Below are 24856 nucleotides of genomic sequence, written 5' to 3'. Positions count from 1 at the left end.
AGAGCATTAGTATAGTATGTGTGAGTGTTTGTGTGTGTCTACGTGTGTGTGTCTCTGTGTGTGTGTGTGTGTGTGTGTGTGTGTGTGTGTGTGTGTGTGTGTGTGTGTGTGTGTGTGTGTGTGTGTGTGTGTGTGTATGTGTATGTGTGTGTGTGGGGGGGGGGGGTGTCTGTCATGGCGTTTTTCGAATTCTATTACACTAAGGCTATTTTGTTTCAAACCGGAGCAGAATGAATTTCTCATTCGTATTCTACTGTTTAAAAGATAATGGAATTAGGGGCAGTCTGTAATTTAAATATTTTGAAAAGCCTCAAAGTCTTAAATAGTCAAAAAACAGAGGAATAAAGTTTTTTTTTTTAAATCCCCAAAATAGCAGGATACATTCTCCTTTCAACTATATTTGCTTTTTCTTCCATGGACACTAATCTCATAAGAGTTTGGTTGGTGAAGTCAACATCCCGTACAGCTTTACAGATCAGTGGAGGCTATTTCACCATTCAAAGACAGTGACATACATTAGCCAGAAATAAGCTGCATTTCCTTCTGCAACACTGGTCAGTGTATGGTCCTCGGTGAAAACTCTTAATGGCAGTACTGCACCTCATCTAATGGCCATGTGAAAATAAGAATGAATAATTAGACTTGAATTCAGTGACATGACTAAAATGTCAGTCAAAGGTTCAAAATTAGATTGAATCCACAAAAGAGCCTCACCTAGTGGACATCATGAGTACTTTTTTGTTTGTTTTGCTATATGGTTTCCTAATAGTGTGTATGTATATAAATCCATGCACAAGGTACAACATATTATTCAAGGTATCCTGAAAACAATATATTTCTGTATTCTTAATGTATTGCCTTTATTTCCACACTCATGAAATGTGGGGTCAGTTTTAAAATTCGAAATGGAGTGAAAATTATTTTATGAGGAAGATGTAGTTTTGTCTAGCCCCACCTAGTGGACATCATTGGTACACTTATAAAATATTTCTCATCACCTTATAACCGATACTGTTTGGCATTATCCAATGGGATATTTAGTTTAAAACAAATTACCAACAACATTTTGATAATAAAATAAATAATACATTTAGTGCGTCTGAAATCACAACCTGTTTCTCTCTCTCTCTCTCTCTCTCTCTCTCTCTCTTTCTCTAATGCACGCGCACACACACACACACAATTATGTTTAGTCTTGTGTCTGTTTTGCTGTGTAAATAACTAAAGGTGTCCTAAAAATGAATGTGAATGCATTCTAAATGTATTTTAAATAAAATTCTAAGATGTGCCATGCTGTGACCCAAATGTAATTTGTTGTGTTGTTTGTAACTAATAATTACTAATTATTGTTGCCTTATTTCAAATCATTAAAATGTGTAAACATTTGTTGTTGATATGGCATCGTCTACATTATTTATACTCTACTTTCAGCTCTCTGTCAGAGCTAAAGACTAATTTCACTGTAAGGCACATGTCTAAACCCTACAAGGGAAAGCTCCGGTAATTCAGTGAACGTGAGAAAAGGAGGAGTTAAACCCATTTGTTAGAAAAGCCCTACAAATGTAACCACAAGGAAAAGAACAGTCTGCTACAGAGGGAAAGGTTCCTGCCCATTGTCACCTGAGATTACCCCAGTGCATCCATAGCACATCCCGTCGTTCTTGAAATGACTACATGTGAATATAAAAACATATTCACACATATATACTGTAAATGCTGTATATATATTTATATTTACATGTGTGTGTGTGTGTGAGTGTATATATATATATATATACATATATATATAACACTGACCTAGTTTACATAGCAGTGGGTGAAATAAACACTACAATAACCTCCATAATTTGCAATGATCATTCAGCTTGCAATAACTCACATTATACATACTTTTTGATAGCATCACAGTTAGATAAATGCTCATCTAAAGCTAGCAAGCTAACTGAAAGGCATGCAAAAACCTTGCAAATACCAGCAACAGTGACACTGGCGCTGATACAAGCTTGCTAGCATGCTAAATTGTATCTTTTGATGATACAGTATTCAGTGTCATGCAGTGAAAGCTTTTCATACATTTCTGTGGGGTTACCTACACAAACCACAGAACTGCACAGTTCATAGTCTGGGTAGCTGGTGGGAACCAGAGGTGTGTTTATCTGTCCTTCATATAACCATATACCGTACCATACAATGAATTTGATGATGAAACCAAAACTAGTTGCCTGTAATAAATGTAACTGGTAATTTCCAGCATACTATTTCCCCCTAGCTAAAGCAAATATATTGCCAGCAATTAATGGCGTACCAATGGATCCCTGTTTTGACTAAATGGTAGATGGATGGAACATATGGATATACCTTACTTGGTCAACAAGTGCAAATTAGTTATATTGTTTGACCTAGCTTACAATTGTTTTTTTTTTAATGAAGTTAAGACCAATCGTTAAGTATATCATAGAGATATAAAGTTAGCACAAAGCGAAGTTGTATTCATTTAGATATTATTTTCTTGTTGTCAGTCCGCCGTCTTGTCTATTTCATTTTTACAGCATGTAGAATATAGTGATATATCTTGCGTGCTACAGTACTGTTTTTTTTATTTCAGTACCATACACTGTTATAATGTTACAGGTACTATTTCATGGCATACATTGCATTGTACACATGACAGCATATTCTTTTACTGGGTTGTTATTTCAACAGAGTTTTTTATATGAACGTGATCAAAATCCAAATTCTAAGTTTTGTATTGACCCAGAATAGCCACAAGCCCTCACTGAAAGCACTAGCTGCTAGAACTCCACTAGAAGTGCATGCTCTGAAACCCTGTGCTGATGTAGTGTATCTCTGATGTTTAAAATAATAATCAACAACAGAAATTACGTTTCCTGCAACCTGATCAAATGGTGACATTCCAAATGTTACATCAGTGTACAGGAAATCTGTGTTTGTTGGTCACTTTTTTCCACTGTAACTAATTCAGTGGGTGCAGCGCCAGTATTGGCTGACCTGGTTTAGTGCACTGAGCTCTTCTTCCTGTCTATGCTGAGACACTTACCTGCGACACCTTTCTGTCCTGGTCTGAGTGATTGACCAACGTTAAGTCTCAGGGGCCCGTGAGAGCTGAGAGTCTAATCCCTATTAGCCACCCTGAGAGCATGTGCGCGGCTCACACTTGCTCATCCTCCTCTTTAACTCGGCTCTGTCCTTGGTTCACATTGGCAACAGTCTGCTAAACCCTTCCAGCAATCTCATTTTCTGCGTAACTCAATCACCTTTATGGGAACAGGTGCTGCAGATACCAAAGGTAAATCTCATTGGTCTAGAATGACTGATGACCTTTGCATGAAGACTTTGTCTCTTGATGAGAAAGACATTTTGGGCATGACCAGTAAATATCTCTGGGTGTGGGTTAAAAAAATCATCATCACATTTGATCTTGAACATTCATGTTATCTTACGATTTCTAGTATTAGAGAAAGAGATTTCAAGAAGGCCTCTGTACTGCACTGTTATTTCTCCCGCATATTGTTATTGTTGTATAGTTATCGCTGTCTCTCTCTGAATAAACTTAAAAATCTCACACAAGTGCAAACAGCCGCTGTGGGCCCTGGACAGAGACGGTGATGCCAAACAAGAGTTTGCAAAACAGTGGCATGAACTTTGATCCAGCATCATGCATCACCTATACAAACACTCAAAACACTTACTGTAGAACATTTTCATTTCAGTACAATGGTGTTTTAAAAGGGTACAGGCTGAAAGAAAATAACTTATTTACACTTTGCAATTGTTACAAAAGCACTGTACGCCCCTTCAGGGAGCCCTCAGGACTGTTATTCTTTGTGAGAATCTGACAAAATTCTGTGGAAACAACTTGCACATTCCCACACCACAATGACGCACATACACATCAAATGAGATTGTTTTGTATCATTTAACTTTAAGTGAGTAATTGGATGTGCAAAAGCTGTGTTTTGCTTAAGTCATTGACTTGAGAAATAGCTCACCAATCTATGTGCCACCATGAGCCTGTATTTGGTCCAGGGTCACTCACTTCTGGCCTCTTAATTACCTACATTAGGAGAGGGAGGCAAGACCCAGCATAGGTCAGCCTTTGTACTACAATTACAAAGAAAGTTTTGCCACATTTTATTGCTACCTTGTTAAATGTTTTTTTGTCTTTTTTTCTCAAATTGTACACATGAACACCCCTTCAATCAACCTTTGAGACAGAAATACACAAACAAAGAATATACCTATCCATGACTTAACAAAACATTGAAATTATGATTTGATTTGATAAGCAGTATTAACAAATTCTTCACCTATTCAACACACAAATCTGAAGGAAACTGTCACTGCATTTTTACCATATCTTCAGAGTCCTCTGACAATCACAAAGGATTTAACCTAATCCCTTTGATATGTGTTGGACAGCCACTCTTTCTGACAAGATTACAAGGTGAAACAAGTTTAGTCAATAAAGGTAATTGGAAAATGGTGTTATTGTTAAAGAAAGAGACTAATTGCCTAGCTTTATAAGAGGAACACAAGCTTGTAGCCATGGAAGAGGAGAACCGAGGAGGAACACTGAGGTGGTTGGAGGCTCTCTTCTGGAGACACAGAGATCTATGTACTGGGACACCCCAACATGCAAAAACCTCAAATATCTGGGTACTTGTTGCAACTGGAGAAGGCTGGGGCTCAAGTGGACCTTACCTGAAGATGGTAACAAGCCGGAGGAGGAGGTTGTGCTTGCAGTCTCCATGTTTTACATTTAGCATCCGGTATTTATCATAACTGTTTGAATTTATTTTAGATTTTCGGTTCTAATTATGATTGCATTTGTGGCTGTTATAACTGCTGTGAGCCGATGGCAAGTGTAGTGGACCAAAGGAGTCACAATATACAAATGATTGATTTATTTTATTACTTTACAGAAGATGTAAGACATTCCTTCTCTTTTTATTTGAAGTCTGAAGAAAAGATTTACCTCTGTCTTTGCAAACATAGTTGTGGCTTTCTAAGACATAGATCAGTTTGGTTTCCTGTCAGAGTGAATTGAAAATAAATTGATGCTCTTGATTTAGCAATCTGTCATCTCAGCCAGATGACTTCGATCTGTGGAACAGCTTTGATTGTCCATGGGACCAAGGACTGCATTTGAGCAAACGATTAAAGAAGCTGGATGTTATGGAATAGAGCAATGAGAGGAGGGAGTGGCTCAAGGTGTGAACTCTTCAGGCTCACTCTACCATCTTGGGGTTTACTCATTGCGCACAAGGTGTGAATCCAATGGGGATTACAGGGGAAAAAGCAAAACAAGCTTTAACAGCTTGACAGTGCCAATTTGGGCCTCTAATAGGATGATCACAAGCTACTTTTGCAAGGAAATCCTGCTTGAAGGTGTTGACGTACTTACTTAAGGGGAAGGTAATCCAACAGATGGCACAGGTCACTTCCTTTACACATAAGAGTTGGCCTCATTCGGTTATGAAAGCAAAAGTTAAACAAATGTTAATAGCATTTTGTAATATCAAGGTTTAGCTCTACAGCTTGTGGAACAGAATGTGTCTTTCTTCAGAAAGCCCAATTCTATAACAGTATCAATATATTTGAATATTTGTAATGACAAATATCTAGGTCATATAGAAAATACTGTCACACTCATAATAAAGACCACTCCCTGTACAAAATAAAGCACACTTGTTTGGTTATGAGGAAAAGAAAAGTCAAATTCTTATGCAATAGTAATATTTAAGCATTTGATATCATATTTTGTAATGAATTTAAGAATTTGATGTCATATCTTGTCTATAGGCCTGAATGTACTACAGGCCCCATGAAGCGTTGTATAGGGTTCACTAGAGAAGAACTGAAGAGTTTCTTACACCAACATACAAAAACACACAAATGAGATTGCCTAGTTCCCTTTCACTGTAAGTGTGTAATTGGATGTGCAAAAGCTGTGTTTTGCTTAAGTCATTGACTTCTGAGAAATAGCTCACCAATCTATATGCCACTATATGTCAAATCTTAAACTTGCAAATCCATTTCTTCAAGAGAATATATAGATTTTGAGATGGGGTAACAAACTAAATTTAAGGAGAGTGAACAACATTGGCAGTTTGACAGTTTTGTTTTGTAAAACACAAGATCTTCAAACTAGGCATTTGATTGAATTTAGATGGCCAGAGAAACAAAAGTCAACTAAGAAATGGCCCTTTCATATGACACATACATAGAGCTGCTCATGTACTGGACAAATTACAAAATAATAATGGCATTGTGAGGTTATGAAATAAAAAGTCAAACGCTGTTTAACAGTTCTTTGGTCTTCCCTTCACTATGTAGTATACTCAGTTACGCTATGCTCACTGTTAGACATTCTGTGGTACAGAAAAGATTTCTCCTGAATCAATGAAATCACATTTTGCCTTTATGTGTGCTGAACCACCAAAACTGAGAGTTTATCTGGTCATTGGAATCATTTCTTTCATTAGACTTCACATTTCTTGAAATCACATGTGGATCTAAGAAAAAAAAGTATGCTTTTTTAATCGTGTTTAGATACAAAAATGGGATGAATCTTAATTGCAGGGGCCCTCGTTTATTCAAATAAAGAGGTGCTCACTGTTGAGTGAAAAACTAACATGTATTCCCACACAAAGAAATGCTGAGGCTTCAAATAAGATTGTCTTGTATCTTGTCACTTTAATTGTGTAATTGGATATGTTTAGCTTAAGTCACCAACTTCTGAGAAAAGCTTACTCCCTTTTTGTAAGGAGACCTGAATGTGAAGTGGCTGTTTTGTACTTTGATTATTTTCATGAAGAAAATATATACATTCATAGGGAACATTGAAATGGACTAATAGATACACTGAACGACAGTCCAGTCAGTCTATAGGCCTGAATGTACTACAGGCCCCATAAAGGGTTTCATAGGGTTCACTAGAGAAGAACTGAAGAGTTTCTTACACCGACATACCAAAACACACAAATGAGATTGCCTAGTTCCCTTTCACTGTAAGTGTGTAATTGGATGTGCAAAAGCTGTGTTTTGCTTAAGTCATTGACTTCTGAGAAATAGCTCACCAATCTATGTGCCAGCATATGTCAAATCTTAAACTTGCGAATCCATTTCTTCAAGAGAATATATAGATTTTGAGATGGAGTAACAAACTAAATTTAAGGAGAGTGAACAACATTGGCAGTTTGACAGTTTTGTTTTGTAAAACACAAGATCTTCAAACGAATCATTTGATTGGATCTAGATGGCCACACTTTCTGGTGAAAGAAATAGAGAAACAAAAAAGTAACTTTGGCAACTAAGAAATGGCCCTTTCATATGACACATACATAGAGCTGCTCATGTACTGGACAAATGACAAAATAATAATGGCATTGTGAGGTTATGAAATAAAAAGTCAAACGCTGTTTAACAGTTCTTTGGTCTTCCCTTCACTATGTAGTATACTCAGTTACACTATGCTCACTGTTAGACATTCTGTGGTACAGAAAAGATTTCCCCTGAATCAATGAAATCACATTTTGCCTTTATGTGTGCTGAACCACCAAAACTGAGAGTTTATCTGGTCATTGGAATCATTTCTTTCATTAGACTTCACATTTCTTGAAATCACATGTGGATCTAAGAAAAAAAAGTATGCTTTTTTAATCGTGTTTAGATACAAAAATGGGATGAATCTTAATTGCAGGGGCCCTCGTTTATTCAAATGAAGAGGTGCTCACTGTTGAGTGAAAAACTAACATGTATTCCCACACAAAGAAATGCTGAGGCTTCAAATAAGATTGTCTTGTATCTTGTCACTTTAATTGTGTAATTGGATATGTTTAGCTTAAGTCACCAACTTCTGAGAAAAGCTTACTCCCTTTTTGTAAGGAGACCTGAATGTGAAGTGGCTGTTTTGTACTTTGATTATTTTCATGAAGAAAATATATACATTCATAGGAACATTGAAATGGACTAATAGATACACTGAACGACAGTCCAGTCAGTCTATAGGCCTGAATGTACTACAGGCCCCATAAAGGGTTTCATAGGGTTCACTAGAGAAGAACTGAAGAGTTTCTTACACCGACATACCAAAACACACAAATGAGATTGCCTAGTTCCCTTTCACTGTAAGTGTGTAATTGGATGTGCAAAAGCTGTGTTTTGCTTAAGTCATTGACTTCTGAGAAATAGCTCACCAATCTATGTGCCAGCATATGTCAAATCTTAAACTTGCGAATCCATTTCTTCAAGAGAATATATAGATTTTGAGATGGGGTAACAAACTAAATTTAAGGAGAGTGAACAACATTGGCAGTTTGACAGTTTTGTTTTGTAAAACACAAGATCTTCAAACGAATCATTTGATTGGATATAGATGGCCACACTTTCTGGTGAAAGAAATAGAGAAACAAAAAAGTAACTTTGGCAACTAAGAAATGGCCCTTTCATATGACACATACATAGAACTGCTCATGTACTGGACAAGAACCAAAATAATAATGGCATTGCGAGGTTATGAAATAAAAAAGTAAAACGCTGTTGAACATTTCTTTGGTCTTCCCTTCACTATGAAGTATACTCAGTTACACTATGCTCACTGTTAGACATTCTGTGGTACAGAAATGATTGAATGAATGAAATCACATTTTGTCTCCCTGTGTGATGAACCACCAACACTGAGGTTATCTCTTCCTGTCACATAATCAATCATTTATTTAATTAGGCTTCACATAATCAATCCTTTATTTCATTAGGCTCACATAATCAATCATTTATTTAATTAGGCTTCACATTTCTTGAAATCTTGAAAGTATGCTTTTTGAATAGTGTTTAGATACAAAAAATTGGATGAATCTTAATTCCAGCATTTCTTTCCCACACAAAGAAATGCTGAGGCTTCAGATAAGATTGTCTTGTATCTTGCCACTTTAATTGTGTAATTGGATGTGTTTAGCTTAAGTCACCAACTTCTGAGAAAAGCTTACTCTCTTATTGTCAGGAGACCTGAGTGTGAAGTGGCTGTTTTGTACTTTGATTATTTTCACGAAGAAAATATATACATTCATAGGGAACATTGAAATGGACTAATAGATACACTGAATGCCAGTGAATTCCAACATTGTCCTTTTCCGAAGAAAAACAATTCCTTGATTGGATATAGGTGGACACCGTTTCTGACTAAATTGGATAGAATGACTAAATGGCTCAAATTACTAGAACTAGCAAATGGTGTCTCAATGGTGCCAAACCTGTTAAACTCACACCCAAAGGCCATGTTTTGTGCAAAGAACAGCCAAATCCATTGACCATTTGTCAAGCTTTTTAAACTCACACCCATAGTTGAGTTAAAGGAGTTTTAGTAACAGGGTTTGAGTTAGTTGCTGAAATGCTCATTTACCTTAAACATTAGTTGACCCCTGCCAAGGTTATGGCTCCCAAGACACATTTAGTTAGGCCTATTGTTGATACTGGACATCTTCAACAGGACTTTAAATAGTTTAATGTATAGTTTTAAGTTTGAATTACGTTACTGATTCAGTGAATTCTATGTACTAAGACAGTAATAAAAAAGAACAATCAATATTTGTCCTTCCTTTCAAGATTTGCATTTGTCAGTTTTTCTAAAACACACACTCACACACATACACATTCGCACACACACACACACACACACACACACGCAATTTCATGTGGCTTGGATGTGGGATGGTCTTCTGTGATATTTTGTTCTATTTTTCTTTATTCATTTTTGAGAAACTGTCAGTCATCAGCCCCTATAAACCATGACTGGCTTAAACCCTGCATTAGTGTGGATAGAGAGTTACATCAGTGTTGATAGGAACAGAGTTTTAATCAATGCTTTTTAGTAGCCTTATATCACAAGTGTTCTTTAAATATGAAATATGTGTATTTGGATGCATATATACTTCCACTTCCAAGTATTCAATGTTCTTTTCTGACTTGTCTCAACAAACAAGAAGGTTTTGACTTGTGTAACTTTTTGGCAGTAGGACAGTCACTTGACTACAAATTAATGGCTTAATTTAATGATGGACTTTGTGAAGTGAAAGTATTTGGGTGCCCAAGAAGCCCAGACGTGTGTTAAAACAGAGAAGCAAAACTGCAGATGTTTGGCCTCTCAATTATTCACAATTGGCCTCTATTAAAATGATTAAAGATTATCAAACATTTAATATATGAATGAAAGTTGAGCTACACAGAGCATACACTATCCTGTCTACCTTTGGTCACTTTAATCTGCCATGGAACATGGCAACCCCCCATTCAGCCGCAAGGATGAGATCCAATTGAATTACCTGCCTAATGGAATGTAGGGTGCTCAGGCCATTTGCCAATTAAATCACTTGCTTAGGGTGAAGGTGAAGGGACTACTTGGTTAAAGACAAGGAAGAGGCCTTTAAGTGACCTGAATAGCCAGACAAACACACAGCCAGCCATTCGATCGCTTTACTCATAGGAACTTCCAAATGGACAGGGCTTGGTAATGAACTCTAACCTAAGCATTGCTGAGTCTGACAGTTTGTTACTTAAGCAAACACAAAAAAGTAACATACAAGTTAGTGCTGTTTTATATGAAAGCAACACTATGCAACAATTTGTGACTTTGTGATTGAGGTATGCTTCTATGGTCAGGCGAAGGGCAGATGAACACACCTGTTGTTCCCACTAGCTGTCCAGTCTATGCCCTATGTAGTTCTGTGGTTCAGGTGAGAACTCCCAATGAAAATATAAGAAAAGCCATCACAGCACGACATCGCCAAAAGTCAAGTCAAGTCAGATTTATTTATAAAGCACATTAAAAACAACCACAGTTGACCAAAGTGCTGTACAAAACTCAGTCCAAAACTTCATCATGCGTCTTTAATGGTGATAGTTTCCTCAATATTGCCTGCATTTTACATTTAGTCTGAGAATGCACACAAGGCCTAGGTAGAGCTGAAATAAAAGCCAATCAGCCCAAGTAATTGGTAATTGGGTTTTCACTCATTCTGGCCTAACTCCAAACTGCTCCTCTGCATGCCAGGTCAGCTGTTAGACAGGAAATCTAGCTTAAGGGACTTTTAGCACCTTCTCAAGGGTTTCAGGGGAAATGTCCATGATGTCCATCGGTCTTAGAATAAAGGTTGAAATGATTCATGGAGGTCTCTTTATTAAGACATTAAAATGGACCTCCATGGACCTCTCTGCAAACATGCTGTATTTATAACATGCTTGTATGTTGTTTTACATGGTGTGTTTTGTAATTACAACATGTAAACAGAGTAGAAGCATTGTGCTGGCAAGACCAAAAGGACCCACCAAACAGCTGACGGTGCAGGGAGAATTTGTCCAAGGTGGGCTATTTGTCAAATCAGTCCAAAAGTGGCGACAGTGGTTCAGGAGGTAGAGAAGTCGGTCAGTAATCAGAAGGTTGCTAGTTCGATTCCCTGTCGAAGTGTCCTTGAGCAAGACACTGAACCCCTAATTGCTCCTGATGTGCAGTGTGCCATCAGTGTAAAATGTAAAATGTGTATACATTGTAAGTCGCACATATGTAAGTCGCTTTGGATAAAAGCGTCTGCTAAATGACTAAATGTAAAATGTAAATCCGACAGTCCACTGATAGTAGATCTCAACCAAATAACATAAATTATGTTCAATTCAGTAAGGGCTGAGTTGCACTGTAATACATGTAACCAATAGGAAGGGATAGATGTTCATGATAACATTACAGTACTCAAATGTGAATGAGTGATGTTATGGCCTTAAGCGTGTGAGTTCTTTCAGTCAGTCAAGATAACAGAGGCAAGCTAACCAAGGGAGAAAAAGAACAAGGCGTTTACTTCAGAGACTGAGAAAATAAAACTGCCAATACTATACATAATGTTAAAATAATCTAAGTACAAGAATGAACTGTAAACTGGGTAAATAATTACTTGTTTACTAATACTCTGTGAGGTTAAATGTTAAGATGAGTAATAATGGTCCAGTAAATTAAAGCCAATCAACAGTAATTGAGGTAATTGGTTTTGCCACAGATCAGGTGAAGAGTATGACAGTTCAGTGTGGTCTTTATTTTCAAGACCTAAGTTGAAATGTGCCAGTCTTTTAAAAAAAATACAAAAAAGAACTTTGAGTGTGTGTGATTTATTTGACATAAGATGCCATTTTTTAAAACAAAACTAAAATACGCAATCCAACTTTTGAAGGCATTCAAGACTGAAAACATTTTGGATACACAAAGATACGGGCATGGAGAATCATAAAAATGTACATGTTCAAAATTTGTGATCATGATCAACATATTGACAAGCCTTATACTAACACTTGAACTGTACATTGAACGACAAAAATATGCATATCGTAAACATGTCATGCCATGCCATAACCTTCCATAAGACATTCCACGTGTAGTTCAACTGGTAGAGCAAGGGGCTAACAACACCAAGATCATGGGTTTTATACCCAGGGTGTATCACAAATACTGAGGAAAATGTTCTTAACTCTAAGGTGCTTTGGATAAAAGTGTGTGCTATGAATGAGTGTAAGTATGTACGTTCAGAAACACTTTGGAGTTCATACACAGCCATGGCTCTGTAAACGGCAAACAAGCATAGTGGCTCAGACCAAGCCATAAAGGATTGCAGCCAATCAAACACGTAGCTTCAGGAAGATAGAAGGGAGGAGTGTAAATGTTATTGGTTGTTGAGCTCAACTATAAACAATCTTTTGCCAGAATTGTGGACTCTACCTTTAAGGCAGTGTCAAGTATAGTTTTCTCCTGTGTTTGAGAAGAATAGCAATGACACACCCCAAGGAAAGATCATCAAACTTGTTAAGTTACACATATTGAGGACAATCTTACTACTTTTGAATTATATTTTCCACCAGACCTCAGTAGGGCGCTGTGGAATGCTCTGCACTACTGAGTGGGGGAATGTAAACCAGCAGGTCATGGAGCTGTGAGATGTACCAATGATGAGAAAAGCAATCATGGTTTTTAGAAGTTGCTACCCATATGCTATGGTTGGATAATGTATGGGGTATAGATGTGTTAGCAACAGATGCTGAGCAGACATGTATTTTAGCCTAGGGTTAGGGACTGCGGAACTACGTACTCATTTGCGCACTGAATGGCTTCATATTAAAAAAACAACAACATTGTTCTTTGTTCAATTATGAAAAGCCATAAAAGTGCATCAAACATCTTGGACATTTTGGTTTGCCTGGAACATGCCAAGGAATAGATCCAGTCTGTATTGTTTTAAATTCTTCTTCTTCTTCTTTTCATTTCTGGCAGACTAGGCACAGGAAGTGCATTGCTGCCTCCCGCCAGTTAAAAGAGAAAATGCATTTTGGTCTTTGTACCCAGAAATGATATCCGTGTTTATTTGCATATAGAGCGGGGAAAGTAGATCCGAGCACAAAAAGTCACTCGAGAATCATGTTGAGACGCATTCTAATGTCAGGTGTGAACTGACAGATTTAGAGCTGTCCATTTGTGACTGCCTCTCCCAAGATGCATACTTAATGCCAGGTGTGAACAGCCTCATACACTTCATTTGGAAGTGATGTTCAGGGGGATGAGATAACAGAGGCCAGCTGGTAGGGAGCTGTGCAGTTAGAAAACCTCATCTTCTGGTGCCCTAAAAGAGGTTCAGATGCTAGCACCCACAGGTTTTGCTATCATGTCAGCAACTTTAACTCGAGATGATTTGCATTGGGAGCCACTCATACATGACTGCAGCCATGATACACAAGTACTGCTGTAATTCTTTGGCTATAGCTGAACAGGTTTGTAAAAGTAGATGTCAAGCAACTTTTAAGTGTACTTCACTGATGGCCAATTAATTACACCTCAGCGAGGGCAGTACTGAAAAATATTATACAATGTGATTTTATTTCTTTACTTTGCGATCATAGAGCTACATCGAGATGCTTGCATACACACCAAGACTAGCTGTGTATCTGCTCTAGTAAGTCTCAGTGGAGATATGGGGGAGGGGAGGCCATATCAGGAGAGCAAGTTGTCAACTGTGGAAAAAGCAAGTGAAGGCCAGACTAAGACGGCTTAAAAACAGGTTTTCTCAGTTTTACACAAGCGATTGAAAAACATGAACACCCCCTGATCACAGGGAGTAGAGGTGACATGCTAGGTAGAAACATAATGAAACTATCTGGCTACTGACTTTCTAAAAGACAACAGGAATTCTGTTTTATTGCAAAGGATTGGATAATCCAAGACCAAGACTTCTATCTCGTTACAGAGACACATGGTGGAAAACAATGTCTTATGTTCACACCAAGGCCAGGCAAGCAGTTAAGCTGCTACAGTAAGCATTAGTGTACATGGGGGAGGGGAGGCCATTCAGGAGGGCAAGAGGCCAACAAAAACAAGTTAAAGCTAACTCCAGCAAGCGCAAGCTAGCATTAGCAAGTGAAAATATTGGTTTCATGGTATACAATTATTTAATCTGAGGTAGATGAGGCTACAACATATGCTGGTTTGCTTATCTCAACATTATTTAAAGCAAAGTGATAATTTTATTACAGTTTTTCTCAATTGCTTACACACATTTTTGAAGGCATACCTCATCTTCTCAAAACTCTAAACACAAATCCCAAAACCACACACACAAAATGCAAAACCCTTCATATCTCCTGCAAAATGCTACTTTGCCTTCAAAACAATGTTATGTCTCCTCAAAATGGTATTTTGTGTTCAAATGACACACACAGACCATCATATGAGTAGACACTTCTAAGCACCAATTGAACACTGATGTGCTCAAAGGAAAATGCTACTATGGATGGGAAAACACCAGTATGAAGGCCTTATCAAGAGCATTATGCCTTTTCATGTTCAGTGTTACTGTATGCTTACTCCTGGTGTAAAATATAACTGTATAATGTTTTTACTCAAATACAAAAACAACACACAAATATACATTAACAACAAAAATATTTCTTTATTTTTTCCAAAAGTGCTGTAGCCTATACATCACAGCACACACAACTGGATGTGTTACAGTTTTTCTCAATTGTTTACACACAAAAACTGGAACTGTTGGTATGCTATGCAAATGCTGCACTATGGTTCAGCAATAGGTCTGAACAAGATGAATGCAATGCACAGATAAAGTATGTTTTACATTTCTGGTTTTTATCATGAATCACATCACTGTTGTCAAACATTTTTGACCATAATCTACGTACTCAGAAAACAAAAAACAGAAACTAATCTTATAAACCAATAGAACTTGGGAGATGGGTTGTGTCTTGTGTTTGGCTTCGGCATGTTCCATGCTTTAGTCCCACCATGAGAATGTCAGATATTGATAAAGCTCAGTGGTTCCCTTATTCTGTTTCCTAATGTGCTGAATATGCTTCTGAGGCACAGCTTATTCTGCATTATTTTCAATGCAACCCCATATAAGCCTATGCTCAGTATGTGCTAATCAAGATGAATAACACCATATTGTTTAAGTTATATAATTTACAGTTTTTCTCGATTGATTACATTCAAAAACTGGAACTTATGGCACAATGACCACAACCTGTAACTCATGTGCCAACTCCCTAAACCAATTCGGCTAAACTATAAGCACAATTATGTGCTTTAGACACAGATTTCAATTGTTAACCGCACTTTCTTCAACTCACAACACACAATTATCTGCTTTAGACACAAATTTCAATTGTTAACCACACTTTCTTCAAAACACTAAACACCATCCTCTCTACTTTGCACACTTCATCAATGCCAAAACCTCCTTGTGTTCAGACAGAACACACTGCTATTCAATTGGCAAAACTTCCATTTCAAAGGCTGTTGTGCAATTTGAAATCAAAGCTTTAGCAATATGATGGCCACAGGTTAGCTCCTGGTTTGGAGAACAATTGATGGCAACATTGAAGTGAGAGGTGATCAGAAAGGCAGAGGAGTGAGAGTAAGAGGAGGAGGAGGAGGAGGAGGAGGAGGAAGAGGATGAAGAGAAAGAGCAAGAAGGAGAGCCATTATCTCTGATGAGATTCGGGCCACTGTGGTCAAACGTATGGTCAACCATGGTTTGACCATGCAGGAGGCTGGCCAGAGGGTTCAACCAAATATAAGCCGCTTCTCAGTTGCATCCATTCTCTGGACATTCAGAAGAGGGAATAGGTAAGAAACACTACTATGACAGGAAAACACTAGTTTGAATCCCTTATCAGGAGCATAGTATTATTGTATTTTCCATTGTACTGTATCTGTAAAATTACGTAAACAAATACAAAGTGCAACCATTGATGACCAAGACATATTCCTAAACATCAATACAGTGAGCCTAGCCACAGTGGACTGTGTTCTAAGGCGGAACACCTTGAGAATAAAGCAGGTGTACAGGGTGCCTTTTGTCAGAAACTCCGACAGTCAAACAGTTATGCTATGACTATGTGCAAGTAAGTCATATACATTTTCACAACTGATTGCGTCCTATCAGCACTGACACATTACTGTACTGTATTGTAATCCAATCCAATGTTACAGTTTTTCTCGATTGCTTACACACATGAAGCATGCTTCGTTTTCTCAAAACTCTAAACACAAATCTCTAAACCACTCACACAAAATGCAACAACATTCACAACACTGTGTAGGTCTATTTCTGATAGCACATTGTCAATATTGTCTTGAGCTAGAACAGGATGCAGTAGTTTTTTGTCCTTTTTTATTTTACATTTTTCTTTCTTTTTTTTGTTGACTGTACTGGCCTATATCCTATTGTTTGTTCTGTGCAAATCATTTACACATTCACTTTTGGAAAAAATAAAGAAATATTTTAGTTGTTACTGTATATTTGTGTGTTGTTTTATATTTGTGTAAAAACATTATACAGTTATATTTTACTACAGGAGTAAGCGTATAGTAACATAATGTTCCTGATAAGGCCTTCATACTGGTGTTTTCCCATTTCATAGTAGTGTTTTCCATTGAGCACATCAGTGTTCAATCGATGCTTAGAATGTCTACTCATATAATGGGCTGTGTTTGTCATTAGAAAACAAAGTACCCTTTTGAGGTGACATAACACTGTTTTGAAAGCAAAGTTGCCTTTTGCAGGATGTATAAAGGGTTTTGCATTTTGTGTGAGTGGTTTTGGGATTTGTGTTTAGAGTTTTGAGGAAACGAGGCATGCTTTCAAAAAATGTGTGTTAGCAATTGAGAAAAACTGTAATAGGGAAATCTGTTGCACTTCTTTCATGTAAACTTAATTTAAACAGTGTAATTGTAATTAGCCAGTCAAGTTGAGTATGTTTTACATAGGGGCATAAACACATTTAGTAAAGTGAAAGAGAAATGCTGTGTTGATTGGACACATTTCATTCAGATGCAACCTATGTCCACATTACTATTGAGTACATTTATTGCACTATTCTGCACCATTAAAAGGTTTTATATGTGTTTTGCACTGTAGCCCAGATATCAATGTTTTTGGCTTGCTGATTGAATCACCACGGCCAGACAAGCAATGAAGGTGTGTACATGCTGTAAGTCACAGTGAAGAAGTGGGGGATGGTAAGTCATTCAGCAGTGGCTTATTGACTCACTGTGGCCAAAGAAACTGGGAGCAAACACCAACACGTGATGCTGGATGAAAGATGATTTTTGTTTACTCAGTTTTTTGGACAAATGATTTTCGGACATCTGAATGTCTGAAGATGACATTAGACCTGCCGAGACTGAGACGAGAAGTAATGTGTTCAAATAGCTTCACTCTAAAAGAGAACAAGAACTGTGTTTGGTTGCAATGACTTCTCTTCAGATGTCAAATAAGGACACAACCTTCATCGGGCTGCAGAGATGCATGGTGGAAAACTGAATCCCTGATGCCTTACAAGATGTGAGTGGCAAGGCTAGTTCTCAAGTCCTTAGCCTCCTTCCCTTGGCATACTTGACTTAACTGCCCAAGGCTGGTTGTCTATTTGAGTCCACAGAGGAATTCTGCAACACAACATAGTTCACATTAGTGTACTGTTATTTTACCAGTGCTTTGACTATTCATTCAACCTCTCCCAAGGCTCAGCGCTAGGAATTGTAGTTAGCCGAGGGTTCCTTGTTTATGCTTGTACTCTTAGAAACCTCCAATGCTGCGATTATAAAGGTACCACAGAATCTCTCTGCTCCACTCTGAGCTCATGCCTGGACAGTTTGTGTCCACTTTCCACTAGACCTGCTCGATCTACCCAGTCTCATTCGTGGCTGAGTGATACCCTCCGAACGCAGCGCTCCAATCTCAGAGCAGCTGAGAGAAAGTGGCACAAATCTGCGGCACCGGACGATCTTGCAAGCTACCAGACACTACTGGCCTCCTTCTCATCCAGCATCACTGCTGCTAAGAAGACTTTTTTCAACGACAAGATCAACAGTGCAACTGACGCTCGGAAACTATTCTCCACCTTCAAAACTCTGCTCTACCCTCCTCCTCCTCCTCCCCCAGCTACTAGCCTCACTGCTGATGCCTTTGCTTCCTTTTTCACAGAGAAAGTGGCAGCCATCGGGAAACAATTCGACCAACTGTCCCCTCCCCCGCCCCTACGGGCACAACCGTCAATGGCTCATCGTTTCCTTCTTTCATTCCTCTCACTGAGAGTGAGGTCTCCAAAATCCTAACAGGTAGCCATCCAACTACATGTCCGCTGGACCCCATCCCATCCAACATCCTTCAAGCCATATCCCCTGCCGTCTTACCGGCAATCACACAGGTGATTAATGCTTCATTTAATTCTGGAACATTTCCTTCTCTTTTCAAAGTGGCTCGGGTAACGCCGCTGCTCAAGAAGCCGTCTCTCGATCCCACTCAGGTGGAAAACTATCGACTGGTCTCACTTCTCACGCTCCTATCTAAAAACATTGAGAGGGCAGCTTCCAAACAGGTCACCGAGTTCCTGTCAAAGAACAATTTCCTAGATCCAAACCAGTCTGGATTCAAAAGCGGTCACTCTACTGAAACAGCCCTGGCTTTAAAAACAGCTAGAGCAGCAGCTCAATCCTCGGCTCTCGTCCTGCTTGACTTATCAGCTGCATTTGATACAGTCAACCACCGCATCCTTCTGTCCATACTGTCAAGTATGGGCATTTCTGGCAACGCGCACTCCTGGTTTGAATCCTACCTCACTGGGCGCTCGTTCAACGTGTCATGGCAAGGTCAGCTGTCTGTACCTCACCGCCTCACCACTGGGGTGCCCCAAGGCTCGGTGATGGGACCACTTCTCTTTGCCATTTACACCACCTTGTTGGGCCCTATCATCCGCTCGCATGGTTTTTCCTATCACTGTTATGCCGATGATACTCAACTGTTTCTGTCTTTCCCTCCTGAGGACACCACTGTCTCGGCGCGGATCTCGGACTGTCTTGCTGATATATCCACATGGATGAAAAATCACCACCTTCAGCTGAACCTGGCCAAAACGGAACTGATGGTCTTCCCAGCCAAACAGGTCATCCACCACAACATCAATATCAATATTGACTCTTTATCTCTTGTTCCATCCAAAACAACAAGAAACCTCTGGGTCATTATTGATGACCAACTGACCTTCACGGCCCACATCGCCTCTGTCTCCAGGTCGTGCCGCTTTGCGCTATACAACATCCGCAAAATCAGGCCGTACCTAACCCAGTATGCCACCCAGCTACTGGTGCAAACCTTGGTGAGTTCCCGCCTTGACTACTGCAACGCCCTCCTAACGGGCCTGCCGGCTTGCGTGGTGAAACCACTACAGATGATCCAGAACGCGGCGGCGCGTCTGGTGTTCAACCAACCGAAGAGGGCACACGTCGCCCCGCTACTCATTGAGCTCCACTGGCTGCCAGTAGCTGCTCGCATTAAGTTCAAGTCACTCATGCTTGCTTACAGAGTGCTTGCTGGTTCTGCTCCCACCTACCTAAATGCTCTTATAAGGGCAAATGTTACACCCAGGACGCTGCGCTCGTCTAGTGAGCGTCGTTTGGCACTGCCGTCTGTGCAAGCACGGCAATCCAGACTATTCTCATTTGTAGTTCCACGTTGGTGGAACGAGCTGCCTAGTACTACCAGAGCAGGGGCTTCCCTCTCTACCTTCAAGAAGCTTTTGAAGACCCAACTCTTCAGATAGCACTTCCCTTCCTAACTGGCACCTTGACTAGCGCTTAACTTGCACTTCAGCAGTTACATTCCTGCACTTCTTTTTCCTTTCTAGGTCGTTTTTCTAATTCTTATGTAAAGTAGTATTTATTGTTACACCATGTTTTTTATTGCTCTTAGCTTGACTGTTCTCTCCCTTGTACGTCGCTTTGGACAAAAGCGTCTGCTAAATGACTAAATGTAAATGTAAATGTACAACAGAACTTAATTTTGTCCCAGATTTGCTTGTGAAACACTATTTGTAAACAGACTACATATCCTCGTGAAATAAGGCCTTCAACCACAGAGTTTTTAAAATTTAGATTCATATTCTTTGCATATGATTGGTTTAAAAAAGTGTCACTGAACATGCAGAATTAATGTTTACGAGTTCATATATCAATGTGCTGAATTCAATCATGTCTGTGCCCTTGTAAACACACTGAAATGTTTTGCCTGAGAAGAGCATGAAGGTGTGGGGGATGGGGGATTTACTACAGCATCTTTCCCAACGCCTCAAGTGTCTACAGACCAGGATAATCTCATTACCAGGCCCTAATCCAGCACCCTGCAGTCACCGAGCAGGCTTGGAGAGACTTCAGAAGTCATCATGAAGCCTTCCAGAGACTTCAGCTCAGGGACCAATGGCCCTGGAACTTTTTAGCAGCATGACGTTACAGTAGTATAAATACAGTAGTTTGGGGTGAAATTAAATCTTGAAATCAGATGTCTCAAGGCAGTATTACCTTTGTCCGCCAATTATTTGTTTATAAGTTGTTTACCTTAGCAGGACATCTTTTTTTTGTGTCACTGCGAGAACAGTGTTGGAAACATACTTGTATGTGTTGTGAAAAGGTTGGAGTCAAAATAAAGTTGATGCCTGTCTGGTTTAAACAGTGCAATAGAATGGATCAGTGTGGATTTAACCTTTATGCACTGCTATCAAAAGCATTGGATTCATTAATGGTTTATGCTTTATATTTCCTGTCTATTTCCTTAAGTGAAGCGTGTTTTAAAACCTTAAACTTTTACCAGAATGATAGTAACACATAATAACATGCTGAGCAGTGCTGTAAAAGCCTTATCTTTGGAAACTACAACAAATAATTGATGAGAATGTATGCATCCTGTTATTGCCAGTATTAATTATCAGGGGTTAAACTACATGTCATTAGACACACTATGAGTCATAACAGCCAGACTAAAAGATAGTTCGCAAAAGGTTTATTGTACTGCCTCTTAATTATTTTTATTACATTCACAAAATGAAGGCAAATAACAGTATACAGACAGTATATTATGAATTAATACTGAATGTATATATACATGACTGGATAATTGTTGCATAGGAGGAAAATTGGTGAACACTATTAAAGTGAATTCCTTTCTGGGGTAAAAGTGAAAGCTGTAGTTATACTTGAAATTGAATTAATATTTACTTGCAAATAATTATCATGAGTCCCTTTTTAACACATGAATTCATTGATTTGCTCACATGTAAAATTAAACATGCCCTGTCGTTACATACCAACAAATGTAACGCGTGTTATCCAAACAGGTGCATGCGAGGCTTACAAGTTTACATCACGCCCCAGTAGCACAGTGTAAGTACCTGTTTGTGTAGTGAAGGAGCTTCCACCACTCTTCACAGCTGACCCTCATTTGACACATAGTAACACATAGTAAAATTAAACTCTGCACAGATATTTAGTTTGAAATATTTCCTCAGTTAGGTATACATGCACTGTGTGCATTGCTCTGACTAATCCTTTTGGCTCTAGCCAAAGCAGTGTGTTACTTGCAACCAGCACTAAAGGGATAGTTCTCGTAATCCATTTACCAATCAGTTAGTTGCTGACGGTTAATGGAATTTAGAGTCTCGGGCAATTTTTCTTGCAAATTCCGAAACTCTTCGGACTGCTTTTGTTCTGGCTTTCTCAATTGCATGCTGAGTAAATATTATTCATATTGACTAATGTTTTAACAACACACATTTAACAACACACTTCTCTCTCTGGCTTGAGCTCAGGATGGCTGGGCACAGAGGGTAGAGACGTCTACATCCCCATGTACAACAGGACAGGGCTGCTGAGGAGTCCTTTCCACTATAAACAAACCTACTTGGCAGAACCATGGACATTCAAGGCTCTGGCTTTTTATATGTTCCTCCTCATCTGCTTTGGATTCCCCATCACTGTCATGACACTGATGGCCACCGCACTACATCAAAAGCTACGTCAGCCCCACAACTTTATTCTGGTCAACCTTGCTGTGGCTGGTTTTGGTTATGGTCTCTTTTGAATTCACATTCTACTCGTCACTAATGATTACTTTTCATTGAGATCCATCACCTGTGCAATTGAAGGCTTCGTGGCAACACAGGTATTAAGTTTATGTTCAAAGGCAAAACAAACCTTGGAACGTACAGGGGGAGGCAAAGAGTGCTCCCTCACAGTCAATATGCTCCTCTCATAGATCAGGCTCCCCTGTGGTCACTGACCAACAAGGCCATGATGGTTCCAGCCGCGGCCAGGTTGACTAAGATGAAGTTGAGAGGCTGCCGAAGTTTCTTGTGCTGAGCTGTCACTACCAGGGTTATAACGTTGATTGGCAGCCCAGTGCAGATCAGAAAGAGCATGTACAGAGCCAAAAGTTTGAACTGCCATGGGTCAGCCAAGTAGTACTGCTCAGAAACAGTGTAATCCATCTGGATATCTTGTGTAAGTAGCCCTGTTATTCAATGTCATGGGGGTGGGAGGAGGCTATTTAAACCTGTCCTGTCAACATTGCCCTTCAGTGTTTTTCACATACCTGCTGGCGTACAACTACCAGATCATCAGAATTTAAAAACAATACACAACTGTTGCATGGAGATAGCTAATGTGCAAAATATTAAGTAAGAGTTTGGTACACACTGTACTTGTACGGTTTTATTCAGATTTAAAATGTGAAGTATGAAACTAAATAACTATTTTCAAGTTGACCATAATCCTACCCCTAACCTTGAAAAAGCTTTGAATATTTCAAGAGATTAATTACTTGCCATATCGTAACGGTGTTAATTATCGGACGGCGTGTGTTATCGACAAACGCTTGCATTGTCATGTTAACCCATTATTAAACTGAGCATATCGATTGTTAATCCATTATTAAACTTAGCATTTTGATTGTTTAACAGAATGGCCGATGTTTGACACTGTCAGATAACTGACATAGCTACGCTACATTACTTAATTTCTTGTTTTATTTGACTTCACTTCACCCTCCCACTTCAGTGGGTTAAAGCACCCTGTCCACACTAATTGACGGATATTTAACAAAAAAAATAAGAAGGAGAAAGTCAAGGAGATTTGACCTGTTTTTCACATTCGGGAAATGAACATGTTTTAGAATTCAAACATTACAGAGCAACTGTACCAAGCCTCAATACCCTTTCAAGGACGCTGTTAAAAAAAGCCAACAAATTTCACTTATGATTAATGAATACACTGTAAAATTTCAGCTTTCAAAAACAAGAAAAAAAAGTGATAAAATGGGGGATATGTTACATAAAATAAGCAAAATTATCTTCCAACAGAAAAGGAAAAATTGACTGCCCAAGATATTTTTTAAAGAACCCAAATATATGTTAAAACAAGTGTGGCCAGACTAAAAACAAGTACATTTGTCTTGATTCTGACTTTGACAAAGCAGTTTTGTACTTGTCAGTAGTGATTAGTTTTAAGCATTGACTTGCTCAGAACCAGTAATACAATCTCAGTAACAAGTTGTATTACCTTATTAAGATAATTAACTTAAACACATGAAACAAGTGAAATGCTCTAACACAAAAATGCCTGGTAAGAAGAAATATCTCGTCAGACAAAAAACAAGCATAATGCCTTGATTTAAGATATTTCATCTTAGTAAGATTTCAATTTCTGCAGTGTATGGTGTCACTATATATCTCCCTTACTATAGCGATCTCAAACCTGAGTTTGTATCAGGAGCTGGTGAGCTTGTGGATGTCCACCTTTAATCCCAGACCTCTAATGCCATCTTTCAGTAATGGCAAAACATTTGCAATGACTTGGTAGGACAATAATACCTACATGGGTCAACTGAATTGCTCACTTGGCACCCTGAGAGTACGGTAGTACAGTATGGTAGTAGATTGTTACAAAAAGGAAAAACACTACTTTTCATTAAAATCAGTCTTTTAATGTTGCTGCTTTTAATAAAATGCAAGAGTGATATTGAACAGTAAAATTATATGAGTATATGAGTAATGCATTGTGTGTTAACCGCATGCAACAGTCTCAATGCACAGTCGTCACCTCAAAGCATGTTGTTTGGCTCAAGATAGAGTACAGATAACTTCACAGCACTTCACAGAGAGAGAGAGAGAGAGAGAGAAAGAGAGAGAAAGAGAGAGAGGCAGAGAGAGAGAGAGAGAGAGAGAGAGAGAGAGAAGAGAGAGAAAGAGAGAAAGGCAGAGAGAGAGAGAGAGAGAGGGAGACAGCATTTTTCAACCACAAGCAAAAAAATAGTTTGTAGTAAAAAGCTGTTAAAGTGAAGTTCATGCTGTTCAGTGTTCTATGCTGTGGTTCTATTATGTTATCAAATAAAGACAGATCAGACCAACTTTTGGTTTCTTAATGAGTAAGTACTACTCATTTTTACTTAATGTGAAAACATAAACATCAGTA

Source organism: Clupea harengus, chromosome 5, assembly GCF_900700415.2.
Source record: "Clupea harengus chromosome 5, Ch_v2.0.2, whole genome shotgun sequence".
Lineage (NCBI taxonomy): Eukaryota > Metazoa > Chordata > Actinopteri > Clupeiformes > Clupeidae > Clupea > Clupea harengus.
The sequence above is the reverse complement of the archived record's forward strand: the minus strand, read 5'-3'. Positions refer to the sequence as shown.